General features: G+C 47.6%; 1 long non-coding RNA gene across 1 annotated transcript; it reads left to right on the top strand.

The window, feature by feature from the left end:
• The first annotated feature begins 7,633 nt into the window (after positions 1–7,633).
• LOC123379819 lies at positions 7,634–10,460 on the top strand. Its single transcript, XR_006584688.1, has 3 exons — positions 7,634–8,299; positions 9,056–9,213; positions 10,123–10,460. It is a non-coding gene; the product is annotated as an uncharacterized LOC123379819 (long non-coding RNA).
• Positions 10,461–26,097: the final 15,637 nt, after the last annotated feature.

Genomic DNA, 26,097 nt, shown 5'->3' with positions numbered 1-26,097 from the left:
CCAGTACCCCATGCAGTACCCTATGCAGGTGGCCTGAAGAAGGACAAAGGCCACATTTGATGTAAGAAAGTGTCAACGGAATGTGGCGAAATGATAGAGGGCAGCATTCTGAAAGGTTATAAATAAATTCCTAATTGTGGAGTCAATCCGTGCACTTAAATAGAAATACTCATATGGCAGCTTAAAAATTCTTTAGATATTTATGGGTAAAATGCTATGATGTCTAGGACTTGCCTAAAATACTCCAGAAAAAAAATTTTCTTAAATGTCTGAATGTGTGTGTTGGGGAAGAAACAGATAAACAGATGAAATTGTCAAATGTTCAGAATCCTTGAAGTTAGGCGATGGGAAGGTGGGGGTACGTCGTACTATTCTGTCTACTTTCATGTCTGCTGGAAATCTTCCATAGTCAACATCTTTCCTAAGCCTCTGAAAAATTCCCCGGAGACAATTAGGTAAACTATGAATCAGGAGAGAAGCAGGGAGATTCAAAATCTAAAAAGAGAAGATATAGAAGAAAAACATGAAGGTCCAAGGAGATGGATGAACACAGGGTTTGAGCAGACAACTGGTTAAAAAAAATCATGTCTTATAAGATTGGAGAGCCTGTTTAACCTCACTGAAACAATGAGGCACATTTAAATGAAAGTGATAGGATGCTTTTGGTCTTCCTAAGCAATGAGCAAAGATTCAAGGATGAGCCTCAGTACCAGGCCCCCGCTAGGCAGCTGCTGAGAGTGCATATCGGGACAACTTTTTGGAAGGCAAATTAGCAATGTGATTTCCACAACCTTAAGTTTTTTCCTATCCGTTCAGCCAGTCATTCCACTTCTAGGAATTTTGCCTAAGGAAACAAGTGAAGACGCGTGTGGTGATTTGTGGTTTAGGTATACAGATGACCGTACTAGCGTTATTTAGGAGATTAAAAACAACTGGAAATGACCCAAACACCCAACAATAAGCATCTACTTAGATGCTTTTGATTAATTAATTTGTGCATTTCTCCATCAGATAGTTACCAAGATCCCTCTACAAGCCACACACAGGGGACACAAAGATGGAGAAGACACAGTCCCTATCCTCAGGGAGGTGATAGGGCGATGGGAACGTAGGCAAGTAAACAGAACAGAAAGGACATTTATATAATGGAGTATATTGCAGATATTAAAACAGAGGTTGCAAAGGATGTCATTGAGTTAAGGTATATTGCCCTATGTAGAAGTATTTAAATAAAATATAAAGATTAATAAGCAATATGCAAAACGTTAAGAGAGTTACTTCTGAGTGGTGGGAAAATGGATGATGATTTTTCCTTAGACTTTCCTCTAACTTGCAAAATTTTGTCTAATCAAACTGTATAATTTTATAACTAGAAAAAAACTGTAAAAAAGATAAGGGTGCTACATTTAATAAATCACCATCATATATCATAGTAAGTTTCTGGACGCCTTCACCCCCCCCCCCCCCACACACACACATAATACACTAACACACATAGTCTTATTTAACTCACAACTTTTGGAGTAGACTTTATTTTATTTTATTTTTTTAAGCTTATTTTGAGAGAGAGAGCATGCAAGCAGCAGAGGGGCAGAGAGAAAGAGAGAATCCCAAACAGGCTCTGCACTAACAGTGCAGAGCCTGATGCAGGGCTTGAACTCACAAACTGTGAGATCATGATCTGAGCTGAAACCAAGAGTCAGACACTTAACTGAGTCACTCAGGTGCCCCTAGACTTTATTTTAAATTTTGTATGTATGTATGTATGTATGTATGTATGTATTTCAAGATTTTATTTAAATTCTAGTTACTTAACATACAGAGTAATATTAGTTTCAGGTTAGAATTTAGTGATTCATCGCTTACAACACCCAGTGCTCATCACAAGTGCCTTCCTTGATATCCATCACCCATTTAACCCATCCCCACACCCTCCTCCCCTCTGTTCAACTTTCGATTTATTTTTGAATAAGATATATTCACATGTTTTCAGAATCAAAACAGTGTAAGAAGATACACAGTTTAAAAATCTCATTCCCACCCCCTTCCTGAACAGCTATGTTTTGCACCACCAATCCCCCATGTTCACACCAGATTTAACCACTTTGATTACGCTCTGTGTATCGTTTCTATAAAATAAGAAAATAAAATATATTTTTCCATTTTTTCTTTCTTATACAAAATGCTGCATGCTATACATACTTGTTTCCATCTTGCCTTTCTCACTAAAATGAAGTCTACCTCTTGCCCCTGTGAGGACAAAAAAATTTCCTAATTTGTAATGCCTGCCTACCTGCAGATAGATACATTGTAGTCTGGCTATTTGCTTCCTAGTTCTGCTGCAAAAGAAGCTTGTAGTTTTTTTGTTTTTGTTTTTTTCCTGTTCATCGCTGTGGCTTCTAAAAGGTTAAGATCTAGTTCAAATGTGGGGTGTGTAAAACATTTTCCCCTGTCAGTCTGAATGGTTTCTCACAGAGTAGGGTGTGGCTCACAGAAGGCATTTGTACTAGTCCCACTTTATAGATTGGGGATAGACGTCTTGAAGAAGGTCAGTGAATTGGTCCAAATCACGAGCTATTAAATGATTGATTGAGGCCTCAAACTCAAGCCTGTTTTGAGCCCACGTTTTCTGAGAGCTTGACTGAGAGATTGTCATCACAGATATAATGGAAGAATATACCAGAAACTTGAAGAGTTTTATACAAAATGGTTAACTATTAGTTTATTGTAACTATTTTAGGAAGGAGAAGAAACAGTGGAAACCTCTAAATAATTGTTAGCAGGAAAATTCATGAGTGAGGATGGGGGTGGGGAGTGACCAAAAGATACTGGCAGATTTTGCAGTGATTTTGGGGGCTCACACCCACTGGAATCAATACATATGTTGTTTTTAAGCAAGAAATGTCCTGCTGGGGCAACTGGTTAGCAGTCTTCTTGAGCTTCGGAGGAGACAATACCTGGCCATGATCCCTCAGTGTGGGTTTTTTCTGGTCAGTTCCAGCTTCTGAGGTCTGAACCTGCCAGAAGGTCTGGGTGTGTGTGTGGCGGGGGCGGGGAGAGTTGTTAGCAAGGGGCCAGATTGGAGCTCTGGGATGCTGACTCCCTTAGGCTGAAAACCAATGGCAGTGGTGTCCTCATTCCTTAGATTAAGTGCTAACGTGGCCCTTGAGAGAGTGTTGGCAAATAAGAGATGATGAGTCTGATGCCCAAACAGAGGGCATACATTTCAGCTCCATTCAGCAGGGAGAGACCAGAGGTTTACAGGGAAGAGCCCTCTTGCCCTCCCTCCACTCCCCTGTGTAATGCATGGGTGAGACCACTTGAAATATAGGACACACAGTTATATCTCAATCGCAGACATACAGCATATACATTTTTAGTATAAGGCTATCTCGTGTCATGTTTTTATTTGCTAAATCTGAAACCTTACCATAGGGGCTCAGCTCAGGCACTCCTGCTTGCACCCATTCTTTTTCTGCACCTGCTTACTACTTGCAAGTGAAACCACTTAGAAGAGGAGGGATTGAGGAGATCCTGCCTTCAGAATACTTCCATTTTATGGCTGTTGGTAAGTCTACCTGTGTGTAACAACATCATTTCCATATAACTTTTATTTGCTCATTTATTTATCCATTTATATATTAAACTCTCTACCTTTAAATAATTTTTATATTACAGAGATAATATGTGTTCATTGTAGGAAAAATAGATACAAATAGAAATGTGTGTATGTATACATATATACAAGTATGTATATAACAATACATTTTTTAAAAATTTTTTACTGTTTATTTATTTTTGACAGAGACAGAGCATGAGTGGGGGAGGGGCAGAGAGAGAGGGAGACACAGAATGGAAGCAGGCTCCAGGCTCTGAGCTGTCAGCACAGAGCCCGACGTGGGGCTCGAACTCACAAACCGTGAGATCATGACTTGAGCTGAAGTCGGACGCTCAACCGACTGCGCCACCCAGGCGCCCCAAGAGATACTCTTAAACTGTGAACTCTGTCTACACTATGCTCAGGAATGAAAAAAAAAAAGAAAAAAAAACCAAACGAAGTCCATGTAAGACAACTGCTGACCAAAATTCTTCCATAACAAACACCAACAAAATGAAAGAAACTGATAACACGTTTCAATGTGAATTGAATACACTTAAAAAAGCACTCGGAGATTTAAAAAATTAGAATCAAAATTAAGAAACTAAAAACAGAAATGAGCAGGGGTGCCTGGGTGGCTCGGTCAGTTGGAATGCCTGAGTCTTGGTTTCAGCTCAGGTCATGATCTCACGGTTCAAGAGTTTGAGCCCCACATCAGGCTCTGTGCTGATGGTGCAGAGCCTGTTGTTATTTTCTCTCTCCGTCTCTCTCTCTGCCCCTCCCCTGCTTGCTCTCTTTCTCTCGAAAATAAATAAATAAACTTAAAAAAAACAACAACAGAAATGAGCAAAATGCAATAAACATTGACCAAACTCAGGAAGGCAACTGAAGAAAAAGGAAACACAATTTCAGAAATAAAGAATAAATTAGAACGTGTGAAAGAAGGAATATATTGAAGTGAAAAAAAACACTGAAGACAGGCAGAAAACCAACCAAAACAATAAAAATAAAATAATGAAAGAAGTGAAATGATTCTGGGAGAAAGTGATTGAAATGGAAGATGGGCAAAGAGGGTTCAGTCTACACGTATTTGGAGTTCCTGGAAGAAAAGATCAAAACAAAGGAACAAAATAAATATTTAAAACTGTATTCAAGGAAACTTTCCAAAAATAAGAGAAAATTAAATAACTTTATTAAAATGGCCCATTATATTGTCAAGCACTGGGAAGAGTCTTCTATTTTATCCTACTTGTAAGCTGATGTTAGCTTGCCAGTTTTATGGATGTTAGTAGAAAACATGAGCCTCCTAGACCAGAGGGTAAAGATAATACATTGCTCACAGCAATGGTAGTACCCAGTGTATTGTCATTTTTATATTGGTTCCCTAAGCTCTAGTGTTCAAGGGTGATGGGCAGAGGGATGGCTGATATCTGTACATACAATGTTACAGGAGAGAAATTCTGAGTTTAGGGAATCTGAATTTTTTAATTTTAAGTTGGCTTCACACCCAGTGTGGAGCCCAGTCGGGGCCTTGAACTCATGACCCTGAGATCAAGACCTAAGCTGAGATCAAGAGTCAGATGCTTAACTGACTGAACCACCCAGGCTCCCCTGACCTGAATTTTATATAATGGGCATGAAACATCCCTTCCCTTTGCTTCATTATGTTGACCATAAGCATGTTCTTCCCTTTGTCCTGGAGGCTGTCTCTACCTTCTGAGGCTGTTTGTGATACAAACTTCCTTGAAAAGATAGTCTGGAGTGAAGGGCAGTCAGCGCCTCACTCAAAATATATACAGAAACATGAGTGACTTGTGGAGAATTGTCTCCGAACACATTTGCCTAGAAATTTGTCCCAGAACGATCACATCTCAAATCTGAGACATAACCTATTAGACTTTATAGATAAAGTCCTCAGGGCTTCCAAGAAAAACTATGAAATTACTTCAGTGCATAAGAAAATTAAGTTTCCACCCTTCCTCTCAAGAAAAACATACAAAAGAAGGCAGAGGGTCCTTGCCAGTATAATTACTTACGATGAGGTCACACGGGAGTAGGGTGGGCCCTTACTCCTATATGACAGTGTCCTTATAAGAAGAGACACAGAGACGTGGAAGGAGAAGGGAAGATATCACATGACAATGGGGGCAGAGAGTGTAGCGCTCTGGCCTGCAAACCAGAAGCTATGAAGAGGCAAGCAAGGATTCTCCTAGACAGCTTTCAGAGGGAGCATGGCCTTGCCAACCCTGATTTGAGGCTTCTCGCCTCCAAAACCAATTCTGTTGCTTGAAGCCACCCAGTTTGTGACACTTTGTTATGGCCCTGGGGAACCGATTACTTCCTTAGCATGAAACTCAAATCCTAAAGCCAGGGTACTACTCGATGGGGAAACACTAGAGGGATTCCCACTAAGGCAAAGATGCCCACTATCTTTGTATGAGGTGGCATTGTCCTTGAGGCATTAGCCAATGCAACTGGGTAAGAGTGAACACTTAAAGATATGAGAGTTGGAAAAGAAGCCATCTCTATATGTATTTACCATAAGGCCCAGCCATCACACTCCTGGACATTGATGTCAGGGAAATGAAAACTTACGTTCACATAAAAACCTACACATGGATGTTTACAGCACCTTTATCTGTGTAATAACCCCAAACTGGAAACAACCAAAATATCCTTCAACAGAGGACATTTATTGATTGAACAATAGCACTCAAGAAAATAGATTAAAAATTTAAACAGAATACTAGAAATCTGAATCCAACAGCAAGTAGGAAAAACATCATGATCAAGTTAGTTTTCTCCCGGGTTTATCTTGCTCTCCCCTCTCCCTTTCACTGATTGTCTTGGAAGTCAGGGTGGATCACGTATTCTTTCCCGTTTTTCCTGTCCTGGACCTTAGATCCTCACCGCTCAAAATGTGGTGTGCCAACTAGCATCCTGGGAGCTTGTGAGAACTGCAGAAACTCAGCCCACCCCAGAGCCATGAAAATCTTCCCGTTAACGAGGTGCCTAGGTGACTCCTTTGCACGTGAAAGTTGAGGAACACCGATGTAGAATTCAAAATTAAGACTGACTCCTTTGCCTTCTGGTCCCTTCAAGTTAACTCTCCTCAAGCATGAGGGCTGAACTTAAGGAAGAGGCTCATATAGGTACATCCCAGAGCACCAGGGGGACACACATAAGTTCATATTTGACAAACTCTTCCAACCCGTTTTGTTCCTTTCACCTTGCTTTTTTGGAGGACAGAGGCAGACATCCTGTACTGGTTCCTATTTGGATGTTACTCATCAAGCATCTCTGCTATTTGAGGAAGAAAGGTGGTGGGCAGGCTGGTGGGTGTAAGCTGAGGGCAGCTCCCAGTTTCACGCGGTAACATGAAACCCCTCTGAACAGACGTGCGGTGCCTGTGTACTGAAGCGGCTCCCTCAGTCTCAGTGGCCTCCACTTCTGCCCCTCCGTGCCTGCCTCCACGCTCTGCATCACAGGGCAGGTTGTCACGCAGCTCTAACTCAGAGGACACAGGCCGTCAGTCTGGCCTGGAGACTTGGCTATTTTGGTCTTTGCTTTGTTTTCCCCCTTCTGTAAACATACAAACAAGGCAGGAGGTCTGGAGATCTGGCAGGGAGTCCCTCCCTGGCCTGGGTTCAGGGTTGTTCATGGGCACGGGGACACTGTCTTCTTTAGCTGGGGTGTGTGTTCTCCCTCTCTCCAGGGTCTCTCCCTCACACACCTACACACGGTGCCTTCTGCTTCCCTCCCCGCTGCCGGACCCCAGGGGACATAGAGTTGAGATGCTGATCCATGGCCTTGGAAGACTTTCATGTGGTAGGGAAATGTGTCTCAGGTGCATATTGGCTGTCAGCATCCACAATGGCTGGCTCTCTGACCTTTTTAGCCTTAGCTTCTTTATCTGCAAAATGGGGATTGTAATTCTCACTTAGTCAAATCTGGTAATCATTTTTCTTTATGCTTTCTGCCTTTGCTCCATGCTTAGAAAGTCTTCGCCACCAAATGACTTTTAGAAAAGACATTTACCTATTTTTTCCCCAGTTATATCATGGTTTGTGTTTCCATTAAACCCATCTGGGTATGTTTTGGTGTGTGATAGGAGTTCTTCTAATTGTCTGAGGGCAAGTTATTAAATAGCCCTTTATTTCCTCTATGGTTTTAGGAATGAAAATTTTATCATAAACTAAATACGGGTGTTTTTATGTTTCTGGGATGGTTTGCTCCCTTCTGCTGCACTTCCTAGACCCCAAGGGGGTCCTCAGACTTGCCCCCATTAAGGAATGCTCAGGACGTCTGCGTTTCTGCCCATGGAGGCTCACACTGGACCATAGAGAGACAAGCCGGGGACGGTGAGCACGTGACCGTGGAGCGTGCACCCAGGAGTGCGCGTGCGCGTGCGCGTGCGGGCGCGCACGCGCGCTCCAAGAGGACGCGGATTTTGATCCCATTTCCTACTTAATTCAGATGGTGGCGGCCGAGGATAGGATGTCCTTCAACGTTCATCTCTCACTTCCGGCCCACCAGCAGTCGGCTGCCACTCTGTCCTCGCTGCCTCAGCCGTCCTTTACTCGGGCCTCCTTCCATCTGCCATTCTTCCTCTCTCCTGCAACTCCATCGTCTCCGTCCCCCGAAACACACAGAGGATGAGAGGGTCTGGTGTGTGGAGTGGATGGTGACGAGTCCCGAGGGGTAGGTACATGGGCTTGGGTGGGTGGGAGATGCCAGGAGATGTGACTAAGAGCAGCATGGGGCCGGCACCGCGTGTTTCCGCAGCGCGTTGCACGACAGGCGGGTACCATTGTTTTAGAAAACTCTCCCTGGTGGCAGAATGGACAGGGCTGGCCGGAGGGTCCAGGACCGGAGGCAGAAATCTTGGTGCGGGAACATGAGGGGCGGGGATTCGGGCCAGGCCGTGCGAACAGAGATAAGGGGGCTGTTAGAGCTCCTGGAACTGTTTGGGTTAGAATTCTCTCCACACTGTGAGCACCTGGTACTACTGGGCTTACCATGGAGCCGCTGGAGTGGACCCGAGTCTTCTTGTCCCGTCAGGAATGTCCTAGGATGCAACAGTTTGCAACAGCCATGACATCCCACCAGTCTTTCTTCACTCAGTCCTGACACGAAGCCTGAAAGCTGAGCGTATCTGCCTTAATAGGAACTTGGCAAAGGCTGCTTCTTTCATTATTCTCCCAGACTCTCCCTTCTGACACACTTCCATCAAACTTCCAGCCACAACACAAGTTCTCCTTCCCCAGGATCTAGGACGTTCTAACACAATCCCCTGCAGTTAACAATCTTGTCTCCCATAGTGCCCCCCTTTCCCCTACCATTCCCTCCAAGAAGGTGTTGGAGTAGGAGACAGAGCCTGGAAGTCATGGTACTCTTTGCAGTGCTTTATGTGGGCCATCCTGACTTTTTTTTTTTTTTTTTTTTTTTTAATTTTAGAGAGAGAGAGAGAGCATGCATGACAGGCAGAGGGGGAGAGAATCCCAAGAAGGCTCCATGCCCAGCTTGGAGCCCCTTACAGAACTCCAACTCATGACCATGAGATCATGACCTGAGCCGAAATCAAGAGTCAGATGCTTAACCGACTGACCACCCAGGTGAGCCACCATCCTGAACTATTAGTATGAGCTTGTGTGGGTCCTCAGTGGAGTGTGATGTTCACCCAGCCTCAAACACCCACCTATGTTGACTTTCACTGGGCTCACAATCCCATTGGGAAATAACCAGAGCCCTGTCCTCTATTGAGGTTCAATTATCTATAGCTTGATGGTAGATTTGCTGTGTGTTAGGGGGTGTATGCGTGAGGAGGGAGTGTACTGTGCAGACTGATGCCAGGTTGTCAAGAAGCATAACAGGGCCCTGAGGGGGAAAAAAGATCACCTTAATACAGAAGGGATTTGGCACAGTGGCCAGACTTAGCCTCAGGTCCTGCAGAGAAGGGAGCACCAGGCTAAGCTTGAATATGTGCCAGCAAAGCTCCCTAGGGACATCTTTGGATTCTGGGGAGGAGGTGGGTATAAGAGCAAATGGAAAGAATTGTGTCTTTAAGAACTTAAGCTACTCTGCTAGGTAAATAGGTGGTAAATTGGGAGGAATAATTTTACTAGGGGCCCAAACAGCTCTGCAGGGGCCTCCTCCTTCTCCTTGCCCAGGGGGAAGCAAGGGGCTGAGTGGTCAGTGGAGGGACCAGTGGTTCCACCCTTGGAGTGGGAACCTGAGTGGTTCATGAGCGGGGTGACGGGTGGATGCAGAGAGGATCAAATGACAGAGAGCTCAGGAAGGTGGCAGTAATGATCCAGATGTGGCAGGGAAGCTGTGGGAAGGAGCCTCCTAGGGCTTCTCTGGCGGAGGCAGTGGAATATGGGGAATAAGGTTAAAGCTCTAGAGGAAAATAGGCTGGCAGGTGGCCTAGTAAGCTGGATGTGCCCCTCTTATGGCAACTGGCTCAAGATGCGGATGGGGGAGAGACTCATGTGGAGCTTATCAATGTGTTTCTGGTTGTCTAGGCCTGCTCTCAAAATCCTGAACCCTCAATGGAAACTGGATACAAATTTTGGACGGAGATCATTTGTCAAAAATCAGAGAGATAAGCATCCTACCAGAAAGATATTGATTACTTATACACTCTTTAATGAGTTTCTGCATGTGTTTTTATAATGTAGATTATTCTTCATTACCTGAACAGAAATACCAGTCCCCTCAATTATTAAAAAAAAAAGCCTATTGAAGTATAATTACATTCAGTAAAGTGGCATAGTTTAAAGCAAACAATTTGGTAGGGTTTTTGGTTTTTTTTTACATTTTATTTATTTTTGAGAGAGAGAGAGAGAGAGAGAGAGAGAGAGAGAGAGAGAGAGAGCGCACAAGTGGGGGAGAGGCAGAGGGAGAGGGAGACACAGAATCCAAAGCAGGTTCCAGGCTCTGAGCTGTCAGCACAGAGCCTGACATGGGGCTTGAACTCACAAACCATGAGATCATGACCTGAGCCGAAGTCGGACGCTTAACCAACTGAGCCACCCAGGCGCCCCCAATTTGATAAGTTTTGACATATGTATATACCTGTGAAATCATCTCCATAATCAAAGTAGTGAACATATCCATCACCCTAAAATGTTTCCTCATGTCCCTTTGTAACGTGCCCCTCAATCCTATACCTCCCCTTCCCCCTCCCCCCCATCATCTCCTCTTCTCACTGCTGCCTGGAAACTTTCCATGAGCATTAAACTGGGGCAGTCACAGGGCTCACCTCATTTGTTTCCCGTTTGTAAGGGATAATCCTTCTTTGCCGCCCAATGCCCAGTGTCTTGAGCACCATGTTTCCTATAGGTTGTCTGGGCTTGTAGTTGTTTCAGGTCAGAGGGGAAACCTGGTCTCTGTTACTCCATCTTGAATGGATAGTGATTATCTGCAACTTGGTAAGAAGATGGTGCATTCTCTCCTTTGATTCAGTAAGTCTGAGTAGTGTTGCAGTTGATGCCTTCGGTATCTATTACGTGAGAGGTACTTTCATTCCAGGCATTCAACAAATAAATGGTTTTGAGAATGTTTGTGTGCAGAGCTCTCTCTCCACTGGGGATACAGTGATGGGCAAGACAGACAGAGTCCCTGCCCTCAAGCAAATCTCTGTCAAGTGGAGACACGGACAACTAAACAATCTCAGTTCAAAGGAACAGGGCCCCCATAAGGTGGTCATGGCGTTCTACGGGAGTGCGTGTTCACAGACTGGAGCAGATGCTTTTAGGGCCCCATTTCATATTCCCTTGGCCCACCTCTGATTTTAGCTGCAGCTGTGGTGGAAAGTTCCACATGAGCTCAGTCCCACCTCAAGTGCACCTTGCTCCTCTCCGCTTCTCTGCCTCAGGCATTCCCTGAAGCTTCAGAAACCCACATATCTGCCAATAAGAGCACCTCAGAAGGATAGTCTGGAGGAGGGAGTGGGGAGTTCATGGCCATGTCAGTCCTTAACCAGTGGCAGATGGGAGGTGTGATGAGTGGCACCACTTCCCGTGCTTTGGGTGGACAGCCTTAAGGGGGCATTCTGTATGCTTCTCGTATGCTTCTCAGAGGTTCCGGCAGGATGAAGGCCCGATTACCTACAGCAATAGTTATGTTGGTGTTCCCTCCTTCCTGACTTGCTCTCCCCAAATCTTTTCTCCCACTCTCTGGGATAACCTTCTAAATAAGTGACCTGCATCCAAGTCCTTGTCTCAAGCCTCTGCTTTCAGGGTGGACTCAAATTAAGACATATACTTATCTGAACTTAGATGTGCAGTTCCATTGTACAGGTGAAAACATTGAGTCATGGAGCTAGAAAGTGGTAGAGCCAGGATACAAACACAGGTGCTTGGACTCCAACTCCCTACTTCTTTCCACATACTCTGGGCACCCCCAGAAGACATGTTAATAAGAGCACGGGTCTGGAAGAGCTGTGGGAAACTTGCTCTGCATCGTCTGGGGGCCCAGCAACATCTCTGGAGGAATAGCAAACCCAGGAGTGAAGTGAAACAGCCACCCCCGTGTGGCAGTGTGTGTCCAGGGAAGTTGTGACAGCCCAGGGAACAGTGCTTAAGTCGTTGAGGCTTCGGAATCAGGTGCCATGTGTATACAAAGTGCTGGGATTCAAAAGGGCAAACTTGTGGCTCTGCCCTCAGAGAGCTCATAGTCTAGGAAGAGAGAGAGGGACAGGCTGCTATTAAGTAGTAGGATTGTAGGTGAGGCAAGGCTGGAGGGGACATCCAGAGAAGGAGTGGCCAGTGTGCTCTGAGGGGAGAGGAGAAGGTCTCTTAGTGTGAGGGGACAGGGCACAGGGGCCTGCAGCAGCCCCTGTCCAGGGAGCCGTAGGCAGGTGGGAGGAGTTGAAGCAAGGTGTGCTGGGGACAGGAATGACTGTAGAGGGTGGGAAGGAGGAAGCGGGCTTCAGAAGATAGGCAGGGAGTCGGTCCCAGAGGTTCCGGGTACCATGCCAAGGAATCTGGGTCTGGCAGTGGGAACCACTGAAGCTTTTAAGTAGGTCAGTGGTTTTCAACTTCAGCAGGTATCACAAACAGTTGGAGAGCTTGTTAAAACACAGATTGTTGGGCCCTGCCCCAGAGTTGCTGAATTGGTAGGTCTGAGATGTGTCCTACAAATTTGCTTTTTAACCAGTTCCCAGGGGATGCTGATGCTGGTGTGAAGTGCGGAAGTGAAATGCTCAGAGGTTTTCTGGGAGAGAGAGGTAGGTGGGTCAGAAGGCTTTTGGCTGCCACAGATTCAGTGGAGAGCTGGAAGGGCCCCCAAAGCAGTTGGAGGGGAGTTGGAGATGGGGAGAGGGGAATGGGAAGGAGAAATGGAGAATCAACAGGACTTAAGTTGTTTGGGGGAAAAATAATATAAAAACCCAAGTGGATCTTACCATCATCTCAAAATCTCCAGACCAGGAGTCCATGTGTCCAACTAGGGGGATTGTATGGAGAGGTGCACACCTTCCTTCCCTTTGTTCCTTCTACCTCCTTCCCCACCTAATTAGAAGAGCAACAGGAATGGTTCAAAGAGAGGAAAAGTGCCATAAGGGAGGTAAAGAGGGATGACAAAACAAAATTAGAGACAAGCAGAAAGTAGATCTCCATCTGAAATCCAGAGGCCAGGAGAGCTAGGCAGACAGGCGTAAAGTAAGAGGAGACAGACCCAAGCTTCCAGCTCTGGGCCTCACTTGTGGGAGGTTGAGTGTCCCAAGCCACTGATGGGTCACGATGCCCTATGGTAGGTTCATTCAGCCCATGCTACCAACCGCTGGTGGATGGCAGCTTGGCTTTGGAGAGAGGGGCACTTAGAAGCAAGTGCCCCACTCAGTCAAACGACACTTTACCATTTCATCTGCTTTGCCTGGGTTGCTGCTTTCCCAGAATCCTGCAGCTCGCAATGCTCTAGGACTGAGTCAGCCTTAGGATTCCCCTGGCCAACAGTCCCAGTGTGTGAGCCCTTTGGGACTCCTTCCAGTAGGAGCATTTTTGTCCAAGACCAGGCCAGTCATTCACCAAGGCTATAAGGCATGATGGAGAGGGGCCTCCGGCTGGTCTCTGGCCTGTCGCTTTGGCCAGAGCCCTTCCCCCCACTGCTAATAAATGTCCTATAGGCAGCTTCTGAGGAGCAGCCCCAGCACCTCCAGAACCCATCCTCCCTGCTCCTGACCCTGGGAACTTCCAGGTAGCTAGTGGGGCTACCACCCAGTAGTCCTGAGCCCAGAGCAGCAGGATTCTCCTGATCTTCTTGCTCAGCAGCTCATGGGACGGGGTGGAGTTGCCTTCTGCTCTGAAGATCAGATAGCTGCAAGGCTGCTCTGAGCATCTGAGCTGCTGGGGTCAGGCCTCAGTGCTGGTGTCTGCCCCCCACACAGGCAAGCTTCTCTTTCCCAGAGCTCCCAATTCTACACTGACAAGACAGCATCCTCCTCATGAGGGAAGTTGGGGGAAGGCCAGCTCATCTGAGGAGGGTTCTTTTTTTTTTTTTTTTAATTTTTTTTTTAATGTTTATTTATTTTTGAGACAGAGAGAAACAGAGCATGAATGGGGGAGGGGCAGAGAGAGAGGGAGACACAGAATCGGAAGCAGGCTCCAGGCTCTGAGCTGTCAGCCCAGAGCCCGACGCGGGGCTCGAACCCACGGACCGTGAGTTCGTGACCTGAGCTGAAGTCGGCCACTCAACCGACTGAGCCACCCAGGCGCCCCTATCTGAGGAGGGTTCTAGTGGACAAAGGGACTTTCTGTAAGCTCTGTCTTCCCCACTTAGTGTCCACACTCTAGCCTGTCTTGTCTGGAAGTTGCTGGTGTTCCTATTCTGATAACAGGAAGGGGTCTATGTCCAAGATCAACAGATTCTCCAGAGAAAACCTTATAGCCTCCTTTAAAAATATTGAGGTGAAATTCACATCATATAAAACCAACCACATAAAGTGAACAGTTCAGTGGTATTTAGTACATTCACAATGTTGTGCAACCACAACCTCTATCTGGTTCCAAAATGTTTCCATCACTCCAAAAGAAAACCTTGTATCCATGAAGCAGTGACTTCTCCTTTCCCCTTCTCTCCAATCCCTAGTAACCACCAGTGCACTTTCTATCTCTGTGGATTTGCCTACTCTGGACATATCACTTAATATGTGACCTTCTGTGTCTGGCCTCTTTCACTTAGCGTAGTTTCCAGGTTCATCCGCATTGTGGGTGGTGTGTTTTGGTACTTGGTTCCTTTTTATGGCTGAATAGTATTCCACTGTGTAGATACACCCCATTGCATTTATCCAGTCATCCACTGATGAACATTGGGTTGTTGCCTTGGCTGTTGTGACTAGTGCTGCTATAAGTATTTGTGTACAAAGATTTGTTGGAGTATCCGTTTTCAGTTATTTTGGGGGATATACCTATGAGTTGGAATGGCTTATATGGGAATGGATTTTGTGAGGATTCAGTGTTTATCTTGTTAACTTTTAGTCCAGGGGTTTTCATGCCTCGGCCTGACCTCGCCAGAGTTCCCAGGACACTGTGATAGTGCAGATGGCTCCTGGGTTGTAGCTCAGACAACCGGTCCCATGGTTGAATGGTGGTGTCGTCACCACGGAGAACACAGTAGGGGACGGGAGGTGCACTCCGTTGGGATCTGTCAGATTTGCAGTGCCTGTTGGATGCCTCAGGGACCGGTCTGTGGGGAGGGATAGCTGTGCTCGCCTGCAACCATAGGGAAAGGTGTGAGCTGCACACTGAAGTGGGGCTCATCCGTGGCTCAGGCCGCCACATGCGCCTTCACTTACTGAGCACTTCTTTTCTCAGGCACCGTTGTGAGTACTTTCTGCTGCTTAACCACCTCAACACCCCTATGAAGTTCTATGAAATATACTCATTTACCATATAAGGGTAAAAGTGCTGGGCTCCCTCAGCCCTTCTTATAGCCCATGAGCACAGAGCTCATCGATTTTCTTGTTGCTTTGTTTCTAGCTGCTCTCGTGGAAGGCTGAGCAACCTGAGGGCACGGGCTGGTCTTTCCTCTCCGCTCCTCTGGGCCTGGCTTAGGGGCTGGTGTTCTTGTGCAGTGGGTCCTGAGGGTGAATGAATTTCCTGAGTTAGGGCTTCACAGTGCGAAGAGGGCCAGAGTGGCACCTGGGGAACCCTGACATCTAAAGGCAAGTGGAAAAAGACTGATCAATAAAAGAAACGAAGAAAAATGCTCAGAAAGGTAGGAAGGAACCAGGGAACCCACAAGGGGACATAGTTTAAGGTAAGTCACCTCATCCCAACAACACCTTGTGTGTGGACATTGGGCACAGGTTCCCAGAGCAGAGGCCATATCAGATGTCACCATCCCAGTGCCAGAGGTAAACATTCAACATGTATGTCTGTGAGCACGCGACATGGCCACCATTCTCCCATCAAGGAGCTGGAAGCCACTCTCCCCCACTCACCCCCCCTTCCTTAGTGGTGGACATCAGCCAACTACGCTTCTGGGTGAATCACCAGAGGGATGGCAGATGATTAGGTACCTGGACAGTGCGTTCATTTATCCCCCTTGGAAAAAATTAATTACAATCATAAAAAGAAGACAGAAAGAATTTCTACCATACTCCCCCACAGAGTAGGTGAAGCCAGGACAGGGAAGAGGTATAGCCTCACAGGGCCAGGAATCACAGAAGAAAAGCACCTTCTCCAGGGAGAAAATTGCGCAAGGTCTCATTAAAGTCATTAGAATGCAGGGCTGACAAGTAAAGGTCCTTGGTGATTGCCCATGGCCCCACGGGGACTGAGCTCTTTGAAGAGCCGTCTCTTCCTTCTCCTCCTGCCTGGGCTTGCTGGTGACCTGCGCTGCCCCCTCCTGCCTGCCCCCGCCAGGCTCTGCCACTGCCCGGGCACGAATCGGGTCTGGTAGCCAGAGGCCTGGCAGAAACTTAGTGCCCAGAGAGAAAGGCCCTTGGGATGTCCAGGCAGGAAGTGGGCACAGAGGTCATGGGCGGCTGGGGCTCTGTGTTTCCATCCTTTGTTCCCCGTCGTCCTCAGTTGTGGGTGGCTGTGCCTGTGTGGTTGCTCAAGCCCATGGCCCTGGACAGTGGTCCTTCTCTCTGTCTGTCGGTTGGCTGTCTGTCTCTCCACGGCCTTCCTAAGCTGCTCTCTCTACACAGGCCATTTCTGCTCATTCCCTTTGCATCTGTCACTGCTCTATTTACAGTTTCTCTTTCTCTATATTTATCCCAGCTCTTTCCCCGCATTGTCTCCTTGCAGTCAGTGCCTTCCTCCACGAGGACTTGTCATTAACTCCCTCCCGGTTCTTCCAGGCAGGCGGCAAGCAGGCTGGAAAGTACCCAGCTCCATCCCTCTGATAGTCCCCAAGCTTCAGGCCTTCTGACACTGGCTGTGGACCCTCATTCCTCAGGGAAAACTGGCCTAAAAGCAGTGATGGCTGCCCAGGCCATGGTCCAACACTTTGAGTGAGCGCCTCCTGGTTTCCAGAGTCCCCTGTGCAACACTGTTGTCCTGGGTGTCCACGCACATGGCCAGGCACAGATCTCTGGCTAGGGTTTTGCAGACCATCTTCCCATTCAGCTCTCATAATAAGCCTTGGAGTTAGATGGTTCTGACACATGCAGTTTTACAAAGGAGAAAGCAAAGGCTCAGAGAGGTGGAGTAACTTACCTGAGGACACAGAGCTAGACAGTAATAGAGTGCTCTTGGCCCAGGATCCACCCACCTGACCACTTTGCAATACTGCCTCAGGGCACTGTAATGTGGGCCACAAATGTACATAAGCCACACACTCATGTGTATCTCATATTGTATCTGTGAGGTTTATATGTGCACATGTGTGGGGATTGTTTGTATGTTTGCTGCTAGGTATATTTTAAGATCTGCTTCCTTTTTGAGATTTGGGTTCCAGAGAATTTGGGCATCAGGGGAGGCCCAAGGGAAGCGAGGCTCCTCATGGCCCTAATACTCCATTCCCCTTGAGATCTAACTGTGCAGGGCTGGGGACGGGGTGCAAGAATGTATGTGGTTTGGAAGCTTGTGGACAGAAACGGTCCATTGATGAATGGGGCTGTGACTCCCCACAAGCTCTGTCACCATGTTTCCAGGCCCTTATCTATCTCCCTCTACAGACGTTAAACTCTTTGAAGACAAGGACAATGTCTTGTTCACCTTCTTACTCCTGCACCAGGGCTGTTGGTCTAAATCAATTCACTTGCAAGCGTTGTGTACCAGGCACATGGCAGGAACCCAGTAAATACCAGCTGACAGAATGAACCAATATCCAGGGATGATTTCTACCAATTAGAAGTAATTTTGGAAAGTCTGCACAGAAGCATTTTTGTGACATGGTTAGTCAGGGGGACAGTGACCATTCTCTTTATTTTTCCCTAATTGAAAATAAACTTCATGTGTATGAGGTTTACAGAACCTGTGGAACCTGGGCAGAGGTATTGGGATGGCGGCCAGGGGCAGAGTTTGCCCTGGAGTCCTGGAACCTCTGAGCTTTGCACAGGACACAGGAGGGTGGCTGGTCAGCATAGTCGTGTTGGGACTGGCTGCGGCCACAGAGGTGTGGGCTTTGCCTGCCTTGCTGGTTGGACCACAGGGGAAGACGGTTGCCAGAAATGCTCCCCGAGATGAACTCTGGGGCCAGAATTCTGCAGGAGAGGCGACAGTTCCCACCCTCGGGTTGAAGGAGGCATTCTACAGAGGGGAGGGTCTAGAGCCACCATGGAGGACCCCAGGCCCAGGGAGCCCCAATATGGCTCATACCCCTGACTCGTATCGTTTTCTTTTACTCTGTGTTGTAGGGATTCTCTGAAAAGGATCCACAGGGTTTCTTATCTTTCCAAATGTGTAGTTCATGCTAATAAAATTGGAAAACAAAGATATTTAAAAGGAGAAAATAAAAAAGCAAAGCCTTTTAATTTCACCCAAAAAAAAAAAAAAAAAAAAGATCTGCTTCCTTTTTAGGGACTCCCCTAGGACAGTGTAAAATGCTCCTTTCAGTCTTTACTAAAAAATGTGACAAAACAGTGTCTCTGAGCCCAAGGGACTTGCCCAGTGCAAGGCCCCTGTCTCCCAAGCTGAAGCACACTCCTGCCTCCTTTGGCGTCCTGCACCACACAGGCGTGGTACTTGGGGCTGGGCCAGGCAGGCGAGGTTGTATCTTGGCCTCAAGGAGTCCTTGTGTCTGACGCTGTCTCTGGCTGAGGCTGTGACAGTCATGGGAGCAGTGGGGCTCATGCTCAGAGACCCCGGGCTATTCATTTTGCCCATCAGGAACCTACTTGGAAGGTCAGAGGTTTTTCCCTAGGGTTTTTGGGGATGACGCAGCTTGTCTTATAAACAGAAGGGCTGCCCCGATGTGAGGAGTGTCCCTCCTGCTTCCTAACCCCCTTCCCTTTATCTGGCAGGAGGTTATTCCCCCATGCGCGTTGGCCTGGGGCTGCCTGGGCTTATGACTAGGCACAGGGATGGCCTTTAGCAAGACTTGCCTGGTGATTTCCAAACTGTATCCTGAGACTCTCAGCCTTTCCAAGAGGTGCTTCAGTGACTGCTCGAAGCCAGGACTGGAGAGAGTGGGTAGTTACAGGCTACTCGGAGGATGGGAGTCTGTTTACCCTCCACTGACCAAAGCAGCCCTGATTTTGTGTATTCTCCAAATTGGGCTTTTTTTCTAATAGCTTGGCTAAGCCAGTACCCAGGCCCGTGCCACATTTTTATCTGTCTTCTTAAAAAGGGCTCTAGGCCCTACCTCCTGATTCTTAGCTAGGGATAAGCAAAATTTCAACCCCTTAAAACCCTCCCTGTCTCCCCCGTGGTTCTGAGAGAAGCAGACCACTTGAGAGAGCTGGAAGGGACATTCAGGGGCTGCATGGGTGGTTCTGACATGCCTCTGCACATCTCAGCTGCACCCTCGGCTCTGTCTTCACCCCAGACCAGGCCAGGCCATCTGGGTGTGAGGTCAGTTTGTTGTGACCTCAGATGGAGGGTGCTGGGTCATTCATGTGGTCTCTGAGAGCTGATTTATGGGGAACCCAGAATGTACTACGGTGGAGGGAATGGGAGTACCTCCCTTATCCTCCACTAATCTGGGAGCTCCTTCCAGAGCCTTGATCCTTGGAGGCCCTGGGAGCTCCCAAGAGGAGCAGCAGAGCCCTGCCCCCGCTCAGAGCTGCCCTCTAGTGGAGAGTCTGCAAATGGCGACTGAGCCCTCAGGTGGGTCAGCACCTCTCAACTTCCAGAAGGCATCTCCAGGGGGCTCTGCTGGAGACAAAGAGTGGGGTCCGCCATATTGTATGCACCGAGTAATTTGGCTTAAGGGCAGTCACAGGGCTACTTCAAGGCTGATTGGCCTCTATGTGGGGAGAGATCATTCCTTCCTCCTTACGTCTTCAGTGCCAGCTGCTTGGGGCTCCCCACATGGCAGAGCTTCCCCAGCCCCACTCAAGGTGTTTCTTCTGTGGCTGTGGCCAAATCTCAGCTTCCTTCCCCTCCCTCCTTCAGCCCGGCTCCTTTTGGGGAGAAGATCCCTGAGAGGAACTTCAGTAACTTCCCACACAGCTGGGCTACTGCTGCTAAGTAGTTGTAAGTTGAATGCTTACCTGGTTCTCGGACTGTCTGATGCCAGAAAGAGCTGTGAGAGCACTGTACTGGGGCTTCGAATACCCCCAAATGCGAAGTTCCCATAAACAGTTGCTAACGACACAGCACAGAGTGGTATTCTCACTTTGCCTCTGAGGGATGGTGCAGGGGGAGTTGCCCCTGGATTGGAGAAAGGCTTGTACATGTGGTCCGTAGGTGGGCCAAGCCCACTTGTGGTCCTGCTGGGAAGCTGGAGTTAGTGGAGCTGGAGGCAGGGATGGACAGAGGAGCTCCTAACAATCACTGAGCCCTTTGTGCCGGGGCGTTTGCCCAGCAGAGGGGAATGTCTCCACTCAGCGCCTCAAAGACTATTTTGAGTATTCCTGGTCTAGATGGCTTTCTCCAGTCCATATTCCTGAGTTCAGGTTAAGATCAGAAGAGAAGAGGGCCCACGCCTCCATGTAGTGAGCATTCCCAGAGGGATTGTCCGTGGACAGCTGGGAAATTCTCATCCTGGCACTGAATGCCATGCAAAGTGTCAGGGAGGCCATGAAACAGTTAAGCAGAGTATCTTTATCAAGAGGCTGGTGTGGGAAAATTAAATGCCACTATGTGCAGGCATGGAGGGCTGCAATGTTTGGTACTGTTTCAAGGACCAGTATGAGGTGGGGTCTGGAAACCAGTTCCGTCCTGATAGCTGAAGGTCCAGCTAAACCTGGAACAAAGGAGACACAAGGGACAGAGCATCTGTCACATCTGCAAGCTTGTCCTGAACTCTGTCCTTCGGGTTCCAGAAGGATTGGTAGGAGATTCTTCTATATGGGCCCAGATTGAGTTCAACGGCAGAGAGACTCTCATAGTAATATCCAGGTCTCTGAGTGAAATAGGATTTGGGACCCTGTGGACCTCAGTCTCTGTCCAGCCCCGCAGGTTCTGAGTGTCTAAACATAGGCTACTGTCTTCCCACAGAGACATCAAACAAGCAGAGGCCTTTGCTTTTGCATCTTTTGCCCGGAGGACTGGCTGCTTACACGTGGCTGGTGACTCTGGGACCAGGAGGACCTGCAGGACACAGCATATGTCACCCTTAGGCCAGGACTGGCCACCAGGGAGCATGTTACTATGCAGGACAGAAGCATGATTTTTCCAAGGAACACAGAGAGAAAGGATGTTAAATGGGTAACCAGCAGTGTTTACCAGAGTCTGTAAAGCTCTTCTAGTCCAAACCTCCACTTTGCAGATAAGCAAACCGAGATCCATAAATAGTTCTATAGCCAGTGTTAGACTTTGTTCTAGAACTCAGAACTCTGTACTCCCACAACAAGGGTGTTTTATCAACACTTCAATGCAACAATGTTTATGAAGTATGGACAGGATTTGGTGACTGGCAGAATATTAAGGGCAGGTATAGGAAAAGAGGAGTCAAGAATTATTCCAAAATTTTGAGTCCTCAAGTGAGGAAGAAGATACACAGTAAGGGAAGAGATGAGCAAGTTGGAGATGTGTGTGTGTAGTAGATTGTGGGGAGATGGGATGGTAGTCGTGGAAGGTGCCACTGGGAGGGAGGATGGCATCAGGATGGCAGAGTCCCTGGGACAAGGGTGGGACCTTCCATGGTCACCTGTGTCAGCAGGGCTGAGTGGATCCCAGAATGGGCTGAGCAGAAGGGCACTGGGATCGAGCCTGAGGGCAGGGTGCTGTGGGAGGGGAGCTGAAGGCAGCCTCGGTGCTGAGGATTCACTGCCAAATGAAGGGAATGGGAGGAGGGATGGCGACATGGGGGTAGAGGGATCAGGGAAGGACCAGTTTACAAACGAGGCTGAGGGGAACACGATAGAGGTGTAGTCTGTGGTGGAGGTGTCCAAGGGGGGTTGGGGTGCAGAAGTGAGTGGAGAGACTGAGGAGGGAGGAAAGGAGGCAGGAGGGGCCCTGGCACTGAGTGAGAGGAGGGGTCGGTGTGGGGGCTTTCGCCCTGAGCCCAGATGAGGGGCTAGGAGAGCAGGGAGGTAGTGAGTGCCGGCCCAGCTGAACCTGAACCAGAGCATGTGTGTGCTCCCCTCCCTCACCCTGTGCTTGTGTGTGGTGAAGTGTGCTGAGCCCAAGATGAGATGTGGGCCGGGAAGGTGTCCATTTCAGTGCTGTGTGTAGAGACGGGACAACAAAAACATTTAAAAAGCACAACTTGTCTGCGACAAAGTCCCCCTTGATCCCAGCTGTTATCGATGATTGCCACTTTTGGGCTGCTACTGGGGAGTGTCAGCTGGGGCCTCAGGAGAGCTGGACTAGATGGGCCCAAGCCCACCCCCACTGCAAAGTCTGGGGAGCCCAGGCTCCACCACGTGTCTGCAGGTGTCTGGGCAAAGGCTGCTCAAGGCCTTCTCTGCCTCCAGTGCTGCTTCTGTTGCTGCTTGTGTTGTCTGACTGCCATCCAAAGTAAGCCTCTCCTTGGAGCTCTCCAGAGACTGAACAGCGCAGGCTCCTCTGAAGGAGGAGGTCAGGGTCCCTGAGGTCAGGTGTACGTCAAGGCAAGGCAGTGACCATGCAACTGCCCCTTCTTTTTTTTTTCCTTTTTCAATTTTTTTTAAGTTTATTTATTTTGAGAGAGAGACAGTGCAAACAGGGGAGGGGCAGAGAGAGAGAGAGAGAGAGGAGAGAGAATACCAAGCAGGCTCTGCACTGTCAGCACAGAGCCCAAAACGGGGCTTGAACTCATGAACTGTGAGATCATGACCTGAGTTGAAAACAAGAGTCAGATGCTTAACTGACTGAGACCCCCAGGTGCCCCTGCCCCTTCTCTTTACTGTCTTCATTGTCTGTCCCCCATGGGAGCGTCACACCAGCCCTGCTCCATCTCTGTCCCTCCCCAGCTCAGCTCGTCCCCTCACTTCTAGCTCTCTCCTCTTCCTCTCTTTTCTCCTCTGCCTTTTAGAGTCTTCCTGGGGAAGGTACCCCTACCCTGAAGCCTTGGCTCCAACAGGCATATGTGAAGAAGTTCTTATCTAAAAGAATAGCACGCTCCATCAGAAGACTGCATTAAATCAATTTTCCCCACCCACTTAATATTCACATTTCTGGTTAGCTTTATATTAGGGAGCCCTTGAACTCTGCACTCAGCTCTGATCATGTCTGTCAGGTTCTCTACCACTCAGAGGGCCTGATGACCCTCTGGGTAATGTGGTCACATCATTGTGACTCCCCAGAACACAGGAGACAGTGACACTTTCTACACAGAGGGAAGGTCCTGGGCCAAGAGCAAAGGGCCAGGACTCAGCTGCAGCTGCACCATTGACCATTGTAGTTTGAGGGGGGAGTGAGTGTTGTCTCTCCCTGGGCCTCAGTTTCCTCACCTGTAAAGTGGGGCTGGGCCAGTAACCCTGACAGGCTATTTCAGGTAGAAGAGTCTGGCTGTGGGTTTCCTACCTGCCTGCACCTCAGCAGTCTTCACTTGCTGGGCCCATCTCAGCCTGTCTCTGGCCCCCTTGTTCCAATGCAGCCACACCCAAGTCCCCTAGACATGGCCCTGTACTATTTCTTTTCTTGCTCTTTGTTACCCAACCGTCCAGCTGCTCCAGTCCAAGGCAGCTCCCAGATGTTTTGCCCACATCCAAGCCCAGGGTGTGTGCTGTTTTGACACCCACTTCTCTAGGGACTCAGCTTCAGCTTTAGGGTCAAGCTGGTGATGCCCTGCGGTCCTTCCAGCCCACAGACCATCCTTATGCGTACCTCCCCATGGGATGGGGTCCTGGTTATTAAGGAGCAGGCACATATCCTGCTCATTAATTCATGTGCCCAACAATTCCTTCTGTAATTGTTGAATTACAGGGGGGTTGAATGGTGACCCCCCCCCCAAAGTTATATCCCAGTCCTCACCTCCAGTACCTGTGAATGTGACTTTATTAGAAAAAAAGTTTTTGCAGATGTAATTAAGTTTAGGATCTTGAGATGAGATCATTATGGATTAACCGGCTGGACCTTGAATCCAATGACAAGTGTCCTTATAAAAGGCAGAAGAGGAAAAGACACAGGGAGAAGGTCGGTGGAAGGCCATGTGAAGGTGGAGTCAGAGATTGGGATGATGTGACCACAAGCTATGGAGCACCTGGTGCCCCCAGAAGCTGAAAGAGGCAGGGAAACAGATTCTCCCCTAGAACTCACAGAAAGGATGTACCCTACAGACACCTTGATTTGAGACTTCTGATCTCCAAAACCATGAGATAGTAAATTTGTGTTATTCTAAGCCACTAAGTTTGTGGTCGTTTTTTATAGCAGCATTGGGAAACAGATATAGTCTGTAACCAAGTGGTTCTGCCTTCCCTGTTAGAAGAACAGCCCTGTTGGCTGGGGCCAACATGTCTTCTTAGGAATCAGAGACTTACCCTATCAGCTCATCAGTGTTTCTGCATGAATTGACCCTGTACAGAGGACGGACTTTTGCCTCTGGCATCATCACCCACAGAATTTTCCTGGCAAGGGAAACCTCATTCCCCTCTAATGCTGTTACATGAGACCATCCTGCTCCCAACAACAGGAAATGAATCCAAATGAACAGGAAGCACAGGCAGGCCCTCATGCTGACTTGTAGCACCTGGATTTTAAAACATGAAACCGGTAAAGCCTGACTTGTAGGACTGTGGTGTGGAAAGAAGCCCTAGTTCAAGTGGTAGCTACCCATGGAGGAAGAGAAACCATGTCACTTTTCCAATGGTCAGATTTTTATATATAAGGAGCTGGGTCTCTGGCAGTGATATATAAGCATGAACAACTTTTAGGACAAGCAACCCTAAAAGAGGAAATACAGCCACAATCATTGCATGTGCTACTATGGATAACAATAAAGACAAAAGCTGCAATAAAACAGTACTAACAAATGTTTGCAATGTGCCAGGCACTCTTCTAAGTATTTAGCACATACTTTTTTTTATCCTTTGTGCATAGACATATAACTTTTATTCTACTGAGATATAATTCCCATGTAACATTATATTAGTTTCAGGTATACAATGTAATAATTCCATACTCATGTATATTGCAAAATGATCAACTACAATAAATCTGGCTAACACTGATGTGGCCACACATAGTTACAAATTTCTTTTGGAAAAAAAGTGAAGGTGGTCAAAAGGTACAAACTTCCAGTTGTAGAATAAATAAGCCATGGGGGTGTAATGTACGGCATGGTGACTATAGTTCATAACACAGCATTCATTGTGTATTTGATAGTTGCTAAGAGAGTGGATCTTCAGAATTCTCATCACAAGCAAAAAACGTGTAGCATATACTTTTTAATCTTCTCAATAACGCATACAATGTTTGCCTTTATTGTTCCTGTTTTGCAGATGAAAAACTGGCACACAGGTTAAGCAATTGCTTAAAAGACGATTAGAACGCATGATGAGTCTGACTCTAGGGAACACACTCTTGAATCAAGTGTAAAAATATGCACCTGCTTCGCCACAGATCTCAAAGCATTTTCCTCTTCTTGGTGTCATGGTGCCCAGAGCAGCAGGCAGTAATCCTTGCCTGCATTCTTCAGATGAGGAAACAGGTCAAGAGACGGGTCCAAGGAAAAGTCACCACCCCCATCCCTGCTCAGTGCTTGTCTGGGGTATCTGCAGAGCATGACCCCGACCTAGTGTTATGGGAGAGTAAATATGATACTTGAAAGGGTTAGCGTTTATGTGCCTGCTGGGGATGGTGTCAATACATTATTATGGGCCCATTCAATTTTCATAACAATGCCCTAAAGTGGAGACTAGAGAGGTTAAGGGACTTGTTTGAGGTCACATGGTCAGTGGCCACATACTGGCCAAGCTGGAGCTAGAAATGTTGTAGGCCTCTTGGGCTCCTGACGTGAGAGGAGCCCAGAATTCAATGCAAATAGCTTCCTCATGAGTACTTACAGACTTAGAAGGG

Source organism: Felis catus, chromosome C2, assembly GCF_018350175.1.
Source record: "Felis catus isolate Fca126 chromosome C2, F.catus_Fca126_mat1.0, whole genome shotgun sequence".
In the NCBI taxonomy this organism is placed as follows: Eukaryota; Metazoa; Chordata; class Mammalia; order Carnivora; family Felidae; genus Felis; species Felis catus.
Note: the sequence above shows the minus strand (reverse complement) of the source record. Positions and strands in the feature narration are given on the sequence as shown.